The sequence below is a fragment of the Rhinolophus hipposideros genome (genome assembly GCF_964194185.1).
Source record: "Rhinolophus hipposideros genome assembly, chromosome: 23".
Classification (NCBI taxonomy): Eukaryota; Metazoa; Chordata; class Mammalia; order Chiroptera; family Rhinolophidae; genus Rhinolophus; species Rhinolophus hipposideros.
This window is the reverse complement of record NC_138069.1, coordinates 18,724,211-18,741,477: the sequence shown is the minus strand read 5'-3', so window position 1 is coordinate 18,741,477 and position 17,267 is coordinate 18,724,211.

Sequence of the window (17,267 nt, the reverse complement as noted above, 5' to 3'; positions counted from 1 at the left end):
TAAAGACCCCAACAATTCAGTGAGGTAGGTGTTTTTATCATCATCATCATCATCATCATCATCATCATCATCATCATCATTATCATCATCATCACTATTTTAGATTATTTTAAAGACGCAAGGTATTTGCCCAGTTGTTGCACAGCCAATATTGAGGCTAGCCATGATTTGACCTAGAGAGTAGTTCTGAAAACTTCAAAATGTAGTTACATTTTGAAAAGAATACTTGCTGCCTTATAATTTATTTTCAATCCTAAGGGCAAACTAGAAAAAATAAATCATCTATGTAGCATTGAAATGATAAATGAATTAAATTTTTGCCTCTTCTCCCAAAGGGCTTTCTGTTTCTTGGCAACAAATCAGAAGCTGAGCTATCTCCGAGGTTTAGGTTAGTGGATTTTGGTTCAGTTCTGAAACAAACTGGAGATATCTGCCTGTAATACTAAAGTCTAGATTACACAGGAACATAAAAGCTTTGTCCCTACCAGGTGTTACTCACTTTGCTAACGGTCTCCTGGGGAATTCTTTTGGGCACTGCAGTTTTGTTGTATATACAGTTATGTATATGTTCCATGTACATTTCCTCATATGAAAGGGCCAGGCAGAAATGGAAAATGCTTGGCAGAAGGTCAAACACCAGATGCTACCTCTGGCTCTGCCCCGAACCCATCATATGGCTTTGAATAAACTTAAGTTTTATACTCCCTGTACAATGGCAACAAAAATGGTTTCTCTGCCCACTTCACTGAACTAGAGGATCAAAAGAGAACATTTATGTGAAATATGAAGTCCAAAGGGCTCCACGTATGTGGGACACTGTTTTTTAGATACAAACTTGGCTGTTGTGCTCATGAGCTGTCTGTGTTAACCAGTGGTTAGGGGAAAAGCAGAGCCCAAAGCAGACCTGCGGAAGCAGAGATCTGGCCTCATTCCTACGAAGACAAAGGACAGGTTACTTAGCTGTATTCAAAAGTCCCGCTCAAACTCTCCACGTTCCAAATTCCTATTTGTCAGTAGAAAATATACTGGGTAAGAGCCCCGGCTTTGTCATCTGACCAATGAGAGTTCAAAGCCAGCTTCCCCGCTAGAACCACATAGAAATGTCCTCTCTCAGCCTGTTTTCTCATTTACAGAGCAGGCATATAGTAACTACAGCATCCGCGCATGAGTCTTTCAGGATAAATTAAGCAAAGAATGCTAAGGACTTAATAAGGTGCCTTGTAAACTGAGAGCAGCCAATGGTAGTCAGTATGATCTAATATTGTGGACAGTAATAGTCTCGGAAGCATTAGTGCAGCAATACCATGAGAGGACTTGGACAAACTTTTTCTTGCAATTGTGAAGGTACTTACTTAGGACCTAATCTGCATGTATTGTGCCTAAACAGTGGACCAGTGGTCTCACATATTACTTTCATGTGTTTTTGTTGAACAAGACATACTGCTTTTTTTTTTTAAACAGTTATCTCTGAGACAGATTTTTTCCCTTTTATGCCAGATGTGTATTTCCTTTCATTTACATATAATTCATTATTATCTATATCTGGGGGCCAGATCTCTGCCAGTCAAATGATGTGAATCTTGACCGTGGCTTTCATTCTGTAAGACTTACTCATAAAGCCACATAACGTGTGCACCTCATTGCAAAGACTTTTTAAAAACATGCATTTGTCATTGGCATATTAGTTAACATATTCATAATAAAATTTATCCAATTTGGCTCAAGTAAAACAAGTACCTGTTTACTCAACTTGATACGCACATCTGAAAATCAACGACATCCACTATTGGAATTGTCTTTGTTTTGCGGAAGTTAATGCAGCTGAAGAATAACATGGATGGTTAAAAGTCCTAAAGCATAATTTGAAGGAATGTCAACAAGCCTATATTTATCATAACAGTACTTGGGCAATATCTCATTTCCACTTAGCTTCAGAGCTATAAATAGTTCTAATTTGTTTTCTTTGTACACTCACTGAATTAATTACAGTAGAACAAGCCAAGTGATATTATTATAGCAGTTGGCTAAATTTGATGCAAACATGATAATTAAAATGATTGCTTTTTATTTCTCCCCTTTTCAGTAATTTAATGGGCTGCATCTACAGTGTTATAAGCCTTAAAGAATTTGATTTGAGATTCACTGGGCTTCTCTGCCAATGGATTTTCATTGTTGATGGTAGATTTCAGTGTTGTTGGGAGTTGCCTTCAGAAAGGAAACACCTGGGTTCTGCTTCCATGCGATATCTGCTTAGTAAAAAAAAAGTATTGTTTCTATCACACTGGCATCACCATGGAATAATCACGTTTCCATTTATCGATCTAAGTCGATGCTAATAACACGCTCACACACATGCACACATGCACGCACGCACATACACACTCTATCCTTGATAGAGAAACAATTTCCTCTGCCACCAGTAAAAGTCATGTGTGTTTATTTCAACATGTCCTCTACCAAGCTATTTGGTGCCTCAACATTACCCAAGGCAACAATTGTACCGAGCTGCTTCCCCAACCTGTCTCTCATTTCTAGATGTCTGATTATATCTGGAAAGGTACTGTTTTTGTAAAGGTACATGAAGTGGACCGCTGGGAAGCCCAGAAGTGAAAAATGGTTATTGCCAAAAGTATAGTCCTTTCATCCAAAAAAGGTTCCCCGAGCCACCCTTAGTCCACCCATTATGTTCCTTCATGGTTTGCCAATTAACGTTTCCCAATGCTCATGGGTCACTGATCTGGACAGTATCCTTTGGTTTCCCCTCCCACCGATTCCCAGTAAAGCTGTTCTAAATGCACTGTACTTTCTTTTTTATTTTCCCTTAGTGGCTGGGTTGCTTTGTGAGAATTTGATGCACAGGTTTAAACAACCTCTTTACAAAGAGGAGACAAACCAAAAAATACAAGGAAAAAAGTATAGTCAAATGGGCTAGAATGAGAGCCAACTTCAGCTGCAAACTTTTTAATTGAAGTCCCTGGATTTTTGTTGCTTTTGAGAATTTTAAAACAGAACACAACTGAGAGATGGGGATATTTTATTTCCTCTGTGTATCTCAGAAGGATTCTCCACTTTATATCTGACTTTGAACATACAGTCTACATTTAAAATGTCAAGTAATTTTGCCGGGGGGTTAGTAAAGAAGGGTTCAACTGGCAATTGGAGAAGCTTATCACCTACAAGTTTCTCCAGTGTTTCCCAACACTTTTTGAAATAGTGGATGCTATTCTGCGTTCTCAGTTTTCTGTCTTTACTTCCCGCCCTCCACGGCAGATCATTTGCTCTCACAGATTCAACTCTGTGTCCAAATCTATATCCCAGACACTAACTTCTCACTCAGACTCAAATTCTTATCATCAGTTGCTTGCTAGATATTTCTTTAAGATGTTCTATTGCCAGTTTAAACTCAGCATATACACAATGAATGGAACGTCCCTTTTCTCTCCTCTCCTCTGCTCAGATGGACTTCTTCTCCATAATCCACAGTTCTCTTTCTCTCTCAGTCAGTCTCTCTCTTCCCTCCTCCTTTCCTCCTTTTCCCTATCTCCATCTCTCTCTCTCACAGATATCCCAGTAATGATCAAGACTGCAGAGTTGTCATTTGATTCCCTCTCTCCCCAACTTCTTATGTCTATGGACTAGATAATTCTTTCATGCCTCTCCTCTGCTTCCTTCCTCTACAATCTTGCGACTAAACTTCCAGGTTTAAATAAACATTCATTCAGCCAATGCTCATTAATCATCAAACCTTGCTAGCCACTGTAATAGGCACTCTGAAGATTTGATGTTGGCAAAGAAATTGCCATGGCAATTGTCATAGCAATTGCCCCTGAATTATTGCAACACTCTGCTATTGGTATCTTGGAAGCCCATGTCTCTCCCTCTCCAATAAATCAGTCCAAAAATTAACCTTCCCAAATACAACTTTGATAATATGTTTCTCAATATCATGTCTTTAACTATCAGTAACTCTGTGATATACATTATGATAGAAAATTTTTGGGACTCCTCATACACCGTGTCATAGGGCACTCAGCTGCATTTTGAACCATGACTGTGTGTCCATTAGCAAAATGGAATGCCATCTCTCCTTCACTTCTCATCCCTGTTTCCGCCGAATACCGCAGTGGACCAATTCCCTTGGGGATGCAGGACAAGGACTTAGAGTCTCATATTGCCAGAAGCAAGACTCCCTGGGGGAGAATGGACTGTCCAGGTTAACGGATCCATAGATTAACTTCCCATTGAAAAAGGGTGCACCATTTGGTGCCAAAGCCACTGTCTGTGCCCATAAGGCCTGATGTAAAACCGAACAATACGTATGGGATATTTGTAAATAGATTAGTGCAGGTCAACCAGACTCTAGCCTTAGGGCATCAGGGAAAACCTTCCCGATGAAGTGACATCCATTTCTTTATGTTTCAAACATGTCCTCTTTTTTATTATTACAGAAGCAATGTATACATATTGTAAACCAATTCAAACAGTACAAAAGTATACAACGTAGAAATTGAAAGTTCCTCCTATGACCTCCACCCCTACAGATCACGAGTAACGTGAGGACAGCATGTTGCACTGACATTTTCACTAACATGTTTAGTCTTCTTTGTCATTTCAACATCTCTCCTTCCTCAACAGCCCCTATGTAGAAGGGAAAAGCCAATATAGCTGACTCATTTTGTCCCAAATTTCTGCGCTCCGTGACATTCCCAAAAGTGGGAGAAGAGGCAGAAGCCACGGAGGGCACCCAGAGCCTTCGGTGACAGGGCACACCATCCCCAAGCCCAGGGTGACAGTAATTAAGCTCATCACACACCCCAATTGAAGGCTACACGACCAGCGTGGATGCACTTTCACCACTAGGTGGGTCTGTAGCCTACCAGATGCAGGTCCCACTTGCTGGCTGAGAAGAGCAGAAACATTTGGGGTAGGATTCCCATCCCCACAGCTTCCTGGTCTATTTCACATTTCACCCACTCTTTCGTGTCCAGATAGAATTTGATCATGCAGTCAGTACACCCAATCTCACCAAGGCTGCTGTGTGTTTCCTGTTGAGGAAGAGAAGGGAGCCAGGGTCAGGCTGAGGCTGCAGGTTGCTTCTAACTATGGAGAGAGACGAGAGGGTTTCTGGCCTGGCTGCAGCAGGAATGGAAATCTCATGCTTCATTGACAGCTCCACCTCTACTGCATTCATTCGTTCAACACACACTTGCTGATATCTGTTACAACCAGGGAACCTTGCTAGGTCCAGAAGGTAGAGAGAGACTGGCATATCTCATCCTTGAGAGCTTAACAGTCATATAGGGATCAACACACCAGTTGCTTGCCCATCACCCGTCTTCTCTTCTCCTGGATCTCAGTTTTCCTCTGGAGAGTATGTCCCCTCCCTTCCTCAGTCTGTGGGTGTCAAGTGTATGACTTCCTGGTGGGGCGTGTGACTCCATCCTGGCCCGAGTTTTGCATCCCTGCTTACACTGGTGCAGAAATAAGCATGCGGACCGATCCCATGTGAGGCAACCTGAGGAGTTTTGCTGGGACGATTGGAAAACAAGTTTTTTTTCTTCTATATCTTGCCATCACATGAAGTCTGAGAATGAATCTAGTGCAGAGGAAAGCAGAGTTAAGAGCTAGAAAGAGACTGCGCCACGGTGATATCATTTGAGTCCTTAAATCAAAATAGGCTTGAACTTAGATCTACTCCTGAAGTGTCAGTAGATTTCCACTTCCTTCGTCTTCTTTGAATCAGCTTTTCTGTCACTTGTACCAGATATGATAATATACAATATGTGTAATAATAAATAATGAGATAATTACAATGTAGTATGACGATGAGTGATATAATAGAGGTTAGTACAAGCTGTTATTGCAATAAATAGGAGCGAGATCTAACCCAGGCGCAGGGTTGTCTTCCTTAAGACATATCTGTATAAACATTTATTTAAGAACTAATATCAAACACTGTATTAGTTTACTAGAGCTGCCATAACAAAGCACCACAGACTTTGGCTTAAACAACCGATACTTATTTTAGTTCATTTGTTTATTGTCTCACAGTCTGGAGGCTAGAAGTTTGAGATCAAGGTATTATTGGCAGGATTGGTTTCTTCTGAGGCCTCTCTCCTTGGCTTGTAGATGGCTATCTTCTCTCTGTGTCTTCACAGGGTTTCCCCTCTGTACCTATCTGTGTCCAGTTTTCTTCTTTTTATAAGGCTACCAGTCATATTAGATTAGGACCCGCCCTAATGACCTCATAATTTCCTCTTTAAAGGCTACCTCCAAATATAGTCACATTCTGAGGTACTTGGGTTTAGGACTTCAACACATGGATTTGGAGGTGCACCATGACAAGCACCTAATTTGAAGGCAAAGACAAAAATGACTTATTGTTCTCAATGACCTTACAATCTACATAAGACTGACAAAAACAATCATAATACTAGCTAAACAAATGAAACATGCATTTATTGAGCACACTGGTAGAAGCTGCGGATGGATTTATCATTTCAGATAAGATAATATGCCTGTGAGGGTGTATTGAAATAATATGTTAACGTAGGTTGTATACATTTCTGAGCTTCAATGAAGAGGTCAGTTCCAGATAGTGTGGTATTCGAAAAGCTCTTTGAACGGGGGTAGAAGTTTAGTAGAGACAGCCCAGGTAGACGTGGGAGGCTCTCACAGTGTAATTGCATTTACCCAAATCACCCAAATAGGCTGAGTAAGTCACTGTTTACCATCTCTTCCCACCTTCTTTCCTGTTAGGCACTTTTAAAAAATAGTCACTTTGTTTAATCCTTGACAACAAAGGTGAAAAAGTTTTTTCCTTTTTATACATGAAGAAAGAAGAGTTCAGCGAACTCAAAAAATTTGCCCTTTTAGAGCTAGAATTGGAATATGTATTTGTCTGAGTCAGAATTAATTTGTAAAATGATTGCCACATCACTGGGAGGAGTAGTTGCCCCAAGTCCAGACCATATCTCCTTATGTAGTATGTTTAGTTGTGTAGACTGGATTTAAGCAAGTGTTTATAAAGAACCACTGAGGGGCGAGGAAGATGCCGGATGCTTGTGATACGGGGTATAAACAGGACCCAACGGCTTCCTTTCTATAGATCGTTGGGTGAGGGTAAGATTATACTGTGTTTCCCCGAAAATAAGACCGGGTCTTATATTAAGTTTTGCTCCAAAAGCCGCATTGGGGCTTATGTTCAGGGGATGTCCTCCTGAAAAAATCATGCTAGGGCTTATTTTCCGGTGAGGTCTTATTTTCAGGGAAACACGGTATGATTTGGGAGCAAAACTGAGTATTTTTCAAAAGTTGTTCATTTACACTTTTAAAACTGGCTTTCTTACATTTTGGGTCTCCTGTTTTTGTTTGTTTGGTGGGTTGGTTGGGGTTTTGTTTTTGTTTTTGGTTTTTGTGGGTTTTTTTTTTTTTTTTGACAGTCAATGACCTAGAGTTATTTAAAAACAGGATTCCCCACCTTGCATTGGGAGATGGCTGGATTTCTCAGGGCAGTTAATTTTCTTTAGAAGCCATCAGCACTTTATAAGTATTTTCTTTACAAAAACCTTATATGGCTATATACGAGTGAGTATATGTATGTGTGTCCACATTATTTAGCCATGTCATCCAGTAGATGCATATAAACTCCATCTGAAATAAGTGACAAATATTTTATCATCTCTCTATGCCAGGCACTGTTCTATAATAGATACTGAGGAACTACCAGTGATCAAAATAAAATTTAAAAAGTGCTTTCATCACCTCTGGCATTCTTTTCCAAAGTTTGTAACCTGAGAAAACATCAAACAAACCTAAATTTCGGGGTATTCTGCAAAATATGTGACCAGTATCCTTCAAACCTATTGAGGTCATGAAAAAACAAGGAAAGACAGAGAAACTATCACAAATTGGGGAAGATTCAGCACCATGATGACTAAATGCGAAGTGGATCCTGAATCAGAAAAATGACGTTGACGGAAAAAACTGGGGAAAGCTAAATACGTTCTATGGTTTAGTGAATGGTATTGTGCTGATATTAATTTCTTGCTTTTGATAGACCATGGTTGTGTAAATGTTAACACTGGGGGGACACTGGATGAAGAACAAATGGGAATTCTCTGTACTGTCTTTGTAGCTTTTCTGTAAATCTAAAATTATTTCAACTTAAGATTTTTAAAGAAAATCCATGCCTTCGCAGAGATTAAATTCTAGTGGGAGAAGTAAAAAAAACAAAATACAATAAGTTGTATGTCAGTATCAAGACTGGATGATTTTGAAAATCCTGAGACTCTACATGGGAAAAAATACCAAAAGTCAGAAATGGCTGCCAAAACAGTGCTGTAGACAAAAGGCTGAGCATGTGACTGTACAACCTTTTGTTAGAACCTCAGCAAGATAAAAAGGTCCGAGAATTTGGTCACAAAATAGCTTCTTTGCTATGTGGTTCATTGTGCATTTTCAGCATTACATTTGATTTTTTTTTTTTTAAGAAAATATCACATTAAAATCTTATTTATCTTTACTACTGTGTTTTGGGGCACCTCCTGCCATTTTCCTTGAGGCAAGGGACTCCTTTACCTCACACAGGTCCCGGCACATCTAGAATAAGCTCTAGATGTTCTTAATCCATATTTCACAGTTAAGGAAACTCAAGCATAGACAGGTAAGTACTCTTGGGCAGGAGCACACAACAGTGAAGCAGTCAAGCTGGAATCCAGAGTCTAAACACGGTGTGAACACCATTTTGTCTTTGTACTGATAACTTGTAGAGATGAGTGTAGTACGGCCCCAGACAGCAGAATCTGGAGATTCCGTCACCTCCACTGTCGCTGCCTTATCTGAACATGCAGCTTCTCACTTCCAACATTTCCAGCAGACCTTCCTGACTAATTGCTAACTGGCTGACCTCAGTGGTAAAGCAGTGGGCTTCTTGCTCAAGTCTCAGTTAGTAACCCCATTCCATAACTTCATAGCTCTTCTCTAAAATAAAGGGCCTTGATTGTACATTACCTATTTTGTCTCCCACTCTCTTTTGTGTGAGCTGCTTGGTTGGCTATAAATCAGGTGGTGAAAATAGCAGTGCAATGACAAACAATGACACATTATTGATCGTGAACCCTGAATCAATCCTAGAGCAAAGTTCAGGTCCCAAAAATTGGACTGGTTGTTTATGGTTAGCCATCAAGGATAACAACAGTACATATTATAATAGGATCGTTCAGTATACTGTGATAGGATTGCATTTTTTAATACAGAAAAAAATAACATATTTTTTTTAGGGCAGAATTAAAAAAAAACTAGGATTTTGTTAGGGATTATTGCTATAAACAATTTCCAAGTGTCTCCTACCTCCTTCAGGGCGCAGTATACACAGGCACACTTGAAAAGTTTCTCAACCCAACCTTTCACTCCCAACATCCACAAGTCCTTCCCCACCTAGTAACTGATTTCTGAGAGTCTCTGAGTACAAAGCCTTTCAGTATATAATAGGAGTTAAATCTAGAATGCAAGTGCCCCCGAAAGAGGAAACACATGATTTAAATTCACCTCAACTGCTAAATAGGAGCTATTAGATCCTTTGCAAAGAAAAGAAGAGGGTGGGGAAAGTGAGTGTTAGGGAATCCAAATAGCAGGCTAGGTATGGCCTTCCTTCAAAGCATTGTCTGTGGCTGTTCTTACAAAAGAACATTTTTGTAATGCTCCTGAGAGCATTTGGGTGGTAACCCCATTAGTGAGGGTTTGCAAAACATTCTAGCAGTGTGTTCTTCACTGAAATATTTCAATAATGTGCAAAAAAAGCTTTTGCAAGTGTGAGAGGCCCATGAGCCCATGTGGAAATAGTCAAGAACTCTAGAGAAGCCTCAGATGGCAACACTGTAAATTAATCTAGAAGGATCCAAGTCAGGACCTTGTCAGTTAGAGCCTATCACAAGTTGGGGGTAAGGATAGAGAAAGGAAGTTCCTTTAAGCAGAGTTACTGTGAAGCTTTTACCTCCAGTATGTCACTTTCCTGGATGGGTTTCCTTTGTCACTGAAGAAGGCCACTCCCCTGAAGGCCACTGACATTTCCATGGCCTGCAATGTCCTAGTCTCTCCAGCTTCAGTCCATGTGACTGGCCAGTCCCTCACTGGTCACTTTTAGGTCCTCAAACACCTAGCTCGCTTCTTTCTTCTACTTGGACCTGTCTTGCCCTGTTCTGCCCCTCGGCCGCTTGTACTCATCCTTCAGATACCAGCTGTCAAATAGCACTTTCTCAGGAAAGCCTTCCCTGACCTCTGGGACCATTCTAAGGCCGTCTGGTCTTGAATGCTCATACTACCCTGCCCTCCTCCCTTCCCCCTAGCAATACTGACATAATTATTTGCATGATCATGAATAATCATTTGCTCAATGCTTACTTCCATCACAAGACTACAAGTTCCGATAGAATAGAAACTTTGATCTATCTTATCTACAGCGATCCAGAGAGTGCCTAGCACATAGTAGGTACTCAATAAATATTTATCAAATGGATGAATGAACGAAAGGTAGTTTATTAAACTTGGAAAGACCCCCAGAGAGCCTAGTCCAAACCCTTTAATTTATAGAGGAAGAAATTAAACCCTAAGTAGATATGCTGCCTTGCCCAAGGCCCTACGCATGAGCAAACTGGGAGTTAGAACCCACATGTCTTCACTATCCTAATATACTGTTCTTTTCTGTCTGGAAACTTTGAAATCTTGTGATTCATCACACTGGAGGGAACAGCACTTCCACACAAGTTCTTCAGGGCCTCACTAAACTTGCAGGTTTGCGTTTTATTTAATGCTTTATTGAAAATGAGTCTATAGTCGATGTTTATTTCCCCATTTCTCAGTTGCCAGATCAAATGTTAATTGTCACAAAGAAGAGACAATGTGGCAGTTTGGCAAGATTCTGCTGAACTAATGAATGTTTAACAGGATCACAGATGGAATCATTTGCATATGGGAGGGATTTTTTCCAGGGTTTTGTCCCAGTTAAAAGTTGCAAGTTCAAATCAGGTTACCTGTTCCAATGAATAGAAGTTTGCACATTTTAGAGCTTGAACATATGCCACACTCTCTTCAGTATATTCACCTCTTGGTTTTCCCACATTTGACAAGCTGAGAAATATTTCATAGTCACTAGGTTGCTGAGTAAAAGAGAATAGTTACAAGCTTGTTCATGACTGTCCCTGTGCATTGGACAGACAGCCTGTTTTAAGGAGCTAGTAAGAAGAAACATTCTTTTTATTTCTTTTGCAGCCTGTAGTAATAGCTCGTTTCAAATAATCATTAAGTGAGTGCCTTCCTTATTTCAAGCAGTGTGTTCGGTGCTTGGGAAGCAAAGAAGAGTAAGGCACAGTTCCAGGCCTTGAGGAACTCCAGAAAAGCAGGGGCTCCAGGCACAAGATCAGTTAATTCAAGTGCAAACTGCAGGGATAGACATGTAAAAAGAATGCCTTTTGAGGCTGGAGGAAAGGTAATAGAGAGTCCTCCTTCTTAGATGATACCTACTATGCATGATTCAAAACGTAAAGGACCCGCAAAGGTTATCCAAGTAAAGAGAGTGGAAAAGGGTTTCTAAGCCAAAGTTACAGCAAGAAGGCAGACATGGAGTGGAATGTGTGAAGAAGACAGACTGAGCTATCTCCAAAGACATCATACTGGTAAAATAGAAGACTAATAATAATAAACAAAGCTATGATGAACTGTCAAGCCTCTGTCATCTTCAAGGTATGTTAAATTGGTGCTTCCCCAAATTACATTTACATTCCATCTTCACAATTCTTTTTATAATTGCATGCTACCATTTCTATTATTCACTTATTTTTTTTTTTTGAGAAACAGTAACACCAAGAAAACGTTTTAATTAAGCTATAGAAACAGTGGTTCACTGAATATTCTTTAAATTGACCTATTTTCACTTCATCCTAAACAAGATTATTTATTAAATCAGTGGGTTGATCTGTTAGTTACATTTTTCTAATACTTATTAAAATAAGTACATAACTACCAAAATGTGAAAGTATGTTTCATCTGGAATCATCCTAAATATAACCAGGGTCAGGAATACCTGACTTTGATTAAAAGATTAGAGTTGGAGTAAAGAAGAGGCTGACTAGTCCATAATATGTACTTCTAGCTCATTGGAATGATTTGATTAGGGAGGGTGATATCGAGCTGAATTTGAGGTGTGATCAAACAGGTTGCCAAGTCACCATCAAGATACTCAGTGATGGCTTGGTTTAGTTTTCCTGTTTATAAATTAATAATATCGCTCTGGTCTGAATGTTTGTGTCCTCTCAAAATCCGTATGCTGGAATCCTGATGCCCGTGTGATGGTGACGGTGTTAGGAGGTGGGGCCTGTGGGAGGTGCTTAGGTCATGAGGGTGATGCCCTCCTGAATGGGATTAGTGCCCTTATGAAAGAGACTCCATGGAGCTCACTAGCTGCTTCAACCATGAGAGGACAGAGAGCAAGAAGTCTGCAATCCTGAAAAGAACCCTCACTTGACCTTGCTGGCACTTGACCTTCTTGGACTTCTAGCCTCTAGAATTGTAAGCAAAACAATGTCTGTCGTTTATAAGTTACTCAGTCTGTGGCATTTTGTTATAGCAGCCTGAACAGACTAAGACAGACAACAGTAAGAATGATACCAGTAGCAGCTCCCGTAGGCTCCATCCCTGGTATGTATCCAGCATTGCACTTGGTGCTTTTCATTCATTTACGTGTATAATCCTCGCAACACTCTGAAAGTTCTATTATTATACTCATTTTAACAGGCTCACGAGGCCAAATGTTATATCAGAGTTCTAGCCTTTTGTTCAGGAGAAAAGATCACAAGGCTCTAGAGAACACGACAAACAAATGAAGAAACAAAATTCATAGACACAGAAAATAGTTTAGTGATTACCAGAGGGTAAGGGGGAATGGGGTGGTAGATGAGGGTAAAGGGATCAAATACATGGTGATGGAAGGAGAACTGACTCTAGGTGGTGAACATATGATGTGATATATAGATGATGTAATACAGAATTGTACATCTGAAATCTGTTTAACTTTACTAACAATTGTCATCCCAATAAACTTAAAAGGAGAAGGAGAAGGAGAAGGAGAAGGAGAAGGAGAAGGAGAAGGAGAAGGAGAAGAAGAAGAAAGAAAGAAAAAGAAAAAGGCTAGAGAAGCCAAGGCTTTGTTCTCAACCCGTCCACTGGTTCACTGTGGACTTTAGAAGAGTCTCTTAAACTCTCCAAACTGCAGATCCCTTGGGTAAAGCATTTGTACTTGATGATCTTTAAGATCATTTGTACTATCGAGACTCTTCCTAGGTCTGTTTCCTTATCTGTAAAGCAGGGCTAATAATATGGTAAAGATTAAATGTAGGTAAAGTGCTTAGCCCGAGGATTGACACGTGGTAAGAATACAATAAATGGGATTATAAATAAAAGTACCGTTAACCATAATAATCCTGATAATCTTGATAATCCCTTGGCAATCTTCGAAATAGATAATTTACCCACCAATAAATATGAGTGAGTTAATTATACTACCATATTGAAATGAATATGCAAGCTGATTATCATTTTAGGCAGATCAGTGTGATATCTCTATGCTTCCATATCTTTTAAGTCAGAGACTAAGAACATGCTCTTCACCGGTGTGGTAATGGGCCTCCAGGACGGTCTCCATGATTCCACGTGCCCTTGGTAGTTGCTTCCCACACTGAGAAGGGCCAACTTATGTAGCTACTAAGATATTCTGGAAATTATCCTGTATGACTTCTGAGGCTAGGTGCTAAAGACATTGTGGTTTCTGTCATGCTCTCTCTCTTGTATGGATCATAAAGACATTCAAGCAACCCTGAATGTCCCACGTGATGGGACATGGAGAGTCCCACATAATGAAGAACTGAGGTCTCCTGTCAGCCAGTGGGGAAGTGAGGCTTTTTCCAACAGCCATGTGTGTGAACCATCCTGAATGTGGGTCCTCCAGCCACAGTCAAGCCTTCCGATGACTGCAGCCCCATCCAACATCTTCACTGCAACCTCATGAAAGACCCTGAGCCAGAATCAACCAGCTGAGCCCCTCCCAAATTCCTGACACAAATTCCACGGAAACTCTGAGATAATAAATATTTGTTGTTTTAAGCCACTCTGTTTCAAGGGAATTTGTACTGCAGTAATAGATAGTGAATACAAATAAATCATTGCAAAGAATAAAGAAAACATTTTAATTGAAAGCATATAGCCACATTGGCATCGTCTAATTCAGGCCACTAAGGAGCTATGAATGTTTAAAGGGAAAGAAGAAAAGTAGGGGCGGGGGGAGAGAAGCATGAAGGAGGCTGGAGGCTCAGCATGATGGAGATCCATGAGAACATCGAACAGGGCCAGCAGAAAATTTCACCAAGCATTGCTCACCAAATTCAAGGGCTCATTCAGAAGCAGGAGGGATGGCAGCAAGGGAGATACACCTCCGACACACCAAATCCACCATACGCTTTTCTCACAGTCAGAAGGTCCAAGGCAGTAGTTTGGAATGGGGTCTCATTTGAACAGCGAAACCTTCATGTACCTCACCAGCTTTTTAGTCCTGACGACTTTTGAATAGTAAAAGTTGTTAGTTTTTCACTTAGCAACTGTGGGGACAGAACCCCAGAATGCAGTTTCCAGGCTCTCGGCCTCACGTGAAAAGGTGCTCGCTCAGGTAGTAAATGGCTATCAACTGTAATCAGATGGCCATCAGCTGTGGCTAGTTGGCCGTCAGCTGTAACCCGTAAGCCATTGGCCAGTAATATAACTGCTGTGGCTATGTTAGCAGAAAAAGATGGGGACTAGAAGAGTGGATTGCAGAGAGGCGTATGCCGCCGGTGAGAATATAGTGACATGACTCCCCTACTTATGGCTCCGTGGGTGTTCCTTTTTGGCCTTACCATGTCCTGCATTCTTATGTGGGGAGCGGGACCAGAGACCCCGCCGGATGCCCTGCACGACAAATGGCGCAGCGAGCAGGGTCCCCCGCAGGCCGCCCTGCGACAGCAACAATCTGTCATGAATGGGCAACATTATTATTCGTGCTTCTGTCTTAAAAAAAAAAGGCTCATTTTCTTGCTTTGATAAAGCACATTGTATATTGTGAACATGGATTTGAAACACTACAAAACCTGCTTAATTCTGTAGCACTTTATACTGTGCCAATTTGTAATAATGCCTCTTAGGAAACTGGCCTGAGGATATTAGCAAAAGACACGTTGAGGAGGGTGGGGAAAAAGGCCTTGCAACTGCTCTCTTTCTTTCAGCCTTGATCTCTACTCTATAACCCTAGTGTCTACTGACTGGTTCCCTCTTGTCTATTTTGTCCATGTAAATACCATCCTTGGTCTCCCAGTTTGGGAACTGTTTTCCTCTAAAATGCTTTCTAGGAAAGGGAACATGCCTTATGTATAGTTCTGGTCAATATCATCTCCATCCCCTTGCCTAGCTCCCTTGGTCACCATTTGTGTGTGTGTGGGGGGTGGGGGTGGAGGGTAGGGGGCGTTTTGCCAAAACCTCAAAGCCCCACTACCCTTCAGGCTGTTGTGTATGGCCAACTTGTTGTTTATGGGGATAATGAAGGGGATAATAAAGGAGATGTTTATGGAGATATTCTCTTCAACTTAGAAATATCTCGTGTTTATCATTTAAGTTTCACCTTAAATGTTACCTCTTGAGAAAGTCCTTTTAGGACCCGTCTATCAAAAGTGAATCCTGCCTAGTGATTCTCCACCAAATTACTTTGTATACGAATATGCCTTCCCTGCCATTCACTATAACCTATAATTGCATTTATTGGCAAACCCTAGAGGTAGACTACTATGTGGGTGCTAATCCCATCCTCATCATTTACTGGCTAAGGGGCTTCAGGCAAGTTATTTAACTTTGTTTTCAAAAAAAGTTTTGCATCTGTAAAATAAGGAACTCATAGTATTATTGTTAGGATTAAAGGAGTTAATATATGTAAATCATCAGGAACAGTGCTTGGCACATATTAAGTGCTGTATAAATACTGTCTATTATTATTAGAGCCCCAGCCCCTAGCATGTGACCTGGCCCATAGTAAAAGTTTCATTGCCAGCAATTAATATGGAAACCCAAATGTTGCTTTTCTCGGTAATTTCCAAAATCCCCAACCTAGGAAATATTTCAGTGGCCATTTTTCTCCTTGGGAATCCACCTGCTGCCACTTTATGTGGGCCTCTCTCTCCCCTTCCCCCCACTGCCAGATGCAGATGAAAACGCACATATCTTGTTGTTTTTTAAGATTTTTATTAAAATATAGCCAACTTACAATATTATATTAGTTTCAGGTTACACCACAGTTATTCAACATTTATATATTTAAAGAAGCGATCACCGTGGTAAGTCCAGTAATCACCTAACACCACACCACGCTATCACAATATTATTAACTATATTCCCTATGCTGTACATTATGTCCCCATGAGTTACTTTTTTTATAGCTGGAAATTTGGGAGGCCCTCTGGTGCAGGCCCGGGTCACCCACTGCCTGTGACTAGCTGGGACTACCTGGTAGGAGCTACAAAATGATCTGCAGTTGTTTGCTGCCTGTGCTACCCCTGGAGGCACATGGGAGAGGCCACGCTGTGAACCGAGGATGTCTGCCTCCAGTACCAGACCTAGGGTAGCTCCGCAAAATGCCAGGACATCCCGAGGCCTGCTGCCACCTGCTGGCTCCCTTAAGGTTCAGCCACTGATAAAGCCTCGTGCAGTACGCGAGTTGCAGGAGACAGTGTTTCAGGGAATTCCTAGACTGGGAAGAGTTGTCAACAGGTTAATGTAGACTCTGGTTTGGTGCCAGGGCTGAGCCTGGAGCTCCTCAGCAAAAGTCTCAGAGAGGCCAGTCACTGCTGCCTGGGCCGGTGGACTCTGATAGTTTTCCAAGAAGGAGTGCAATGCAATTTGGGCTGGCTGCTTGAGGAGAAAGTGCCTCCAGTGTTGGGGGAGTTGGATGGGGTGGGGTCTCAGTGAGTTAGCAGGGCAGAGCTTTGGATCTCAGCAGGCCAATCAGATTCAGATTTGGCTGTGGTGGGGGTGGGCCAAACACAGGAAAGATGGCGCCTGCCTGCCCCTCACAGGGCAAATGGCAACTGTCCTCTAGTGCTCACTTCAAAGCCACACACCTCAGTCTGTCCGTCATATGTCTTCGACGGCCCCCTGAGTTACTGTTCGTCCACCATAGCCTAAGGTGAGTGCCTGCGAGT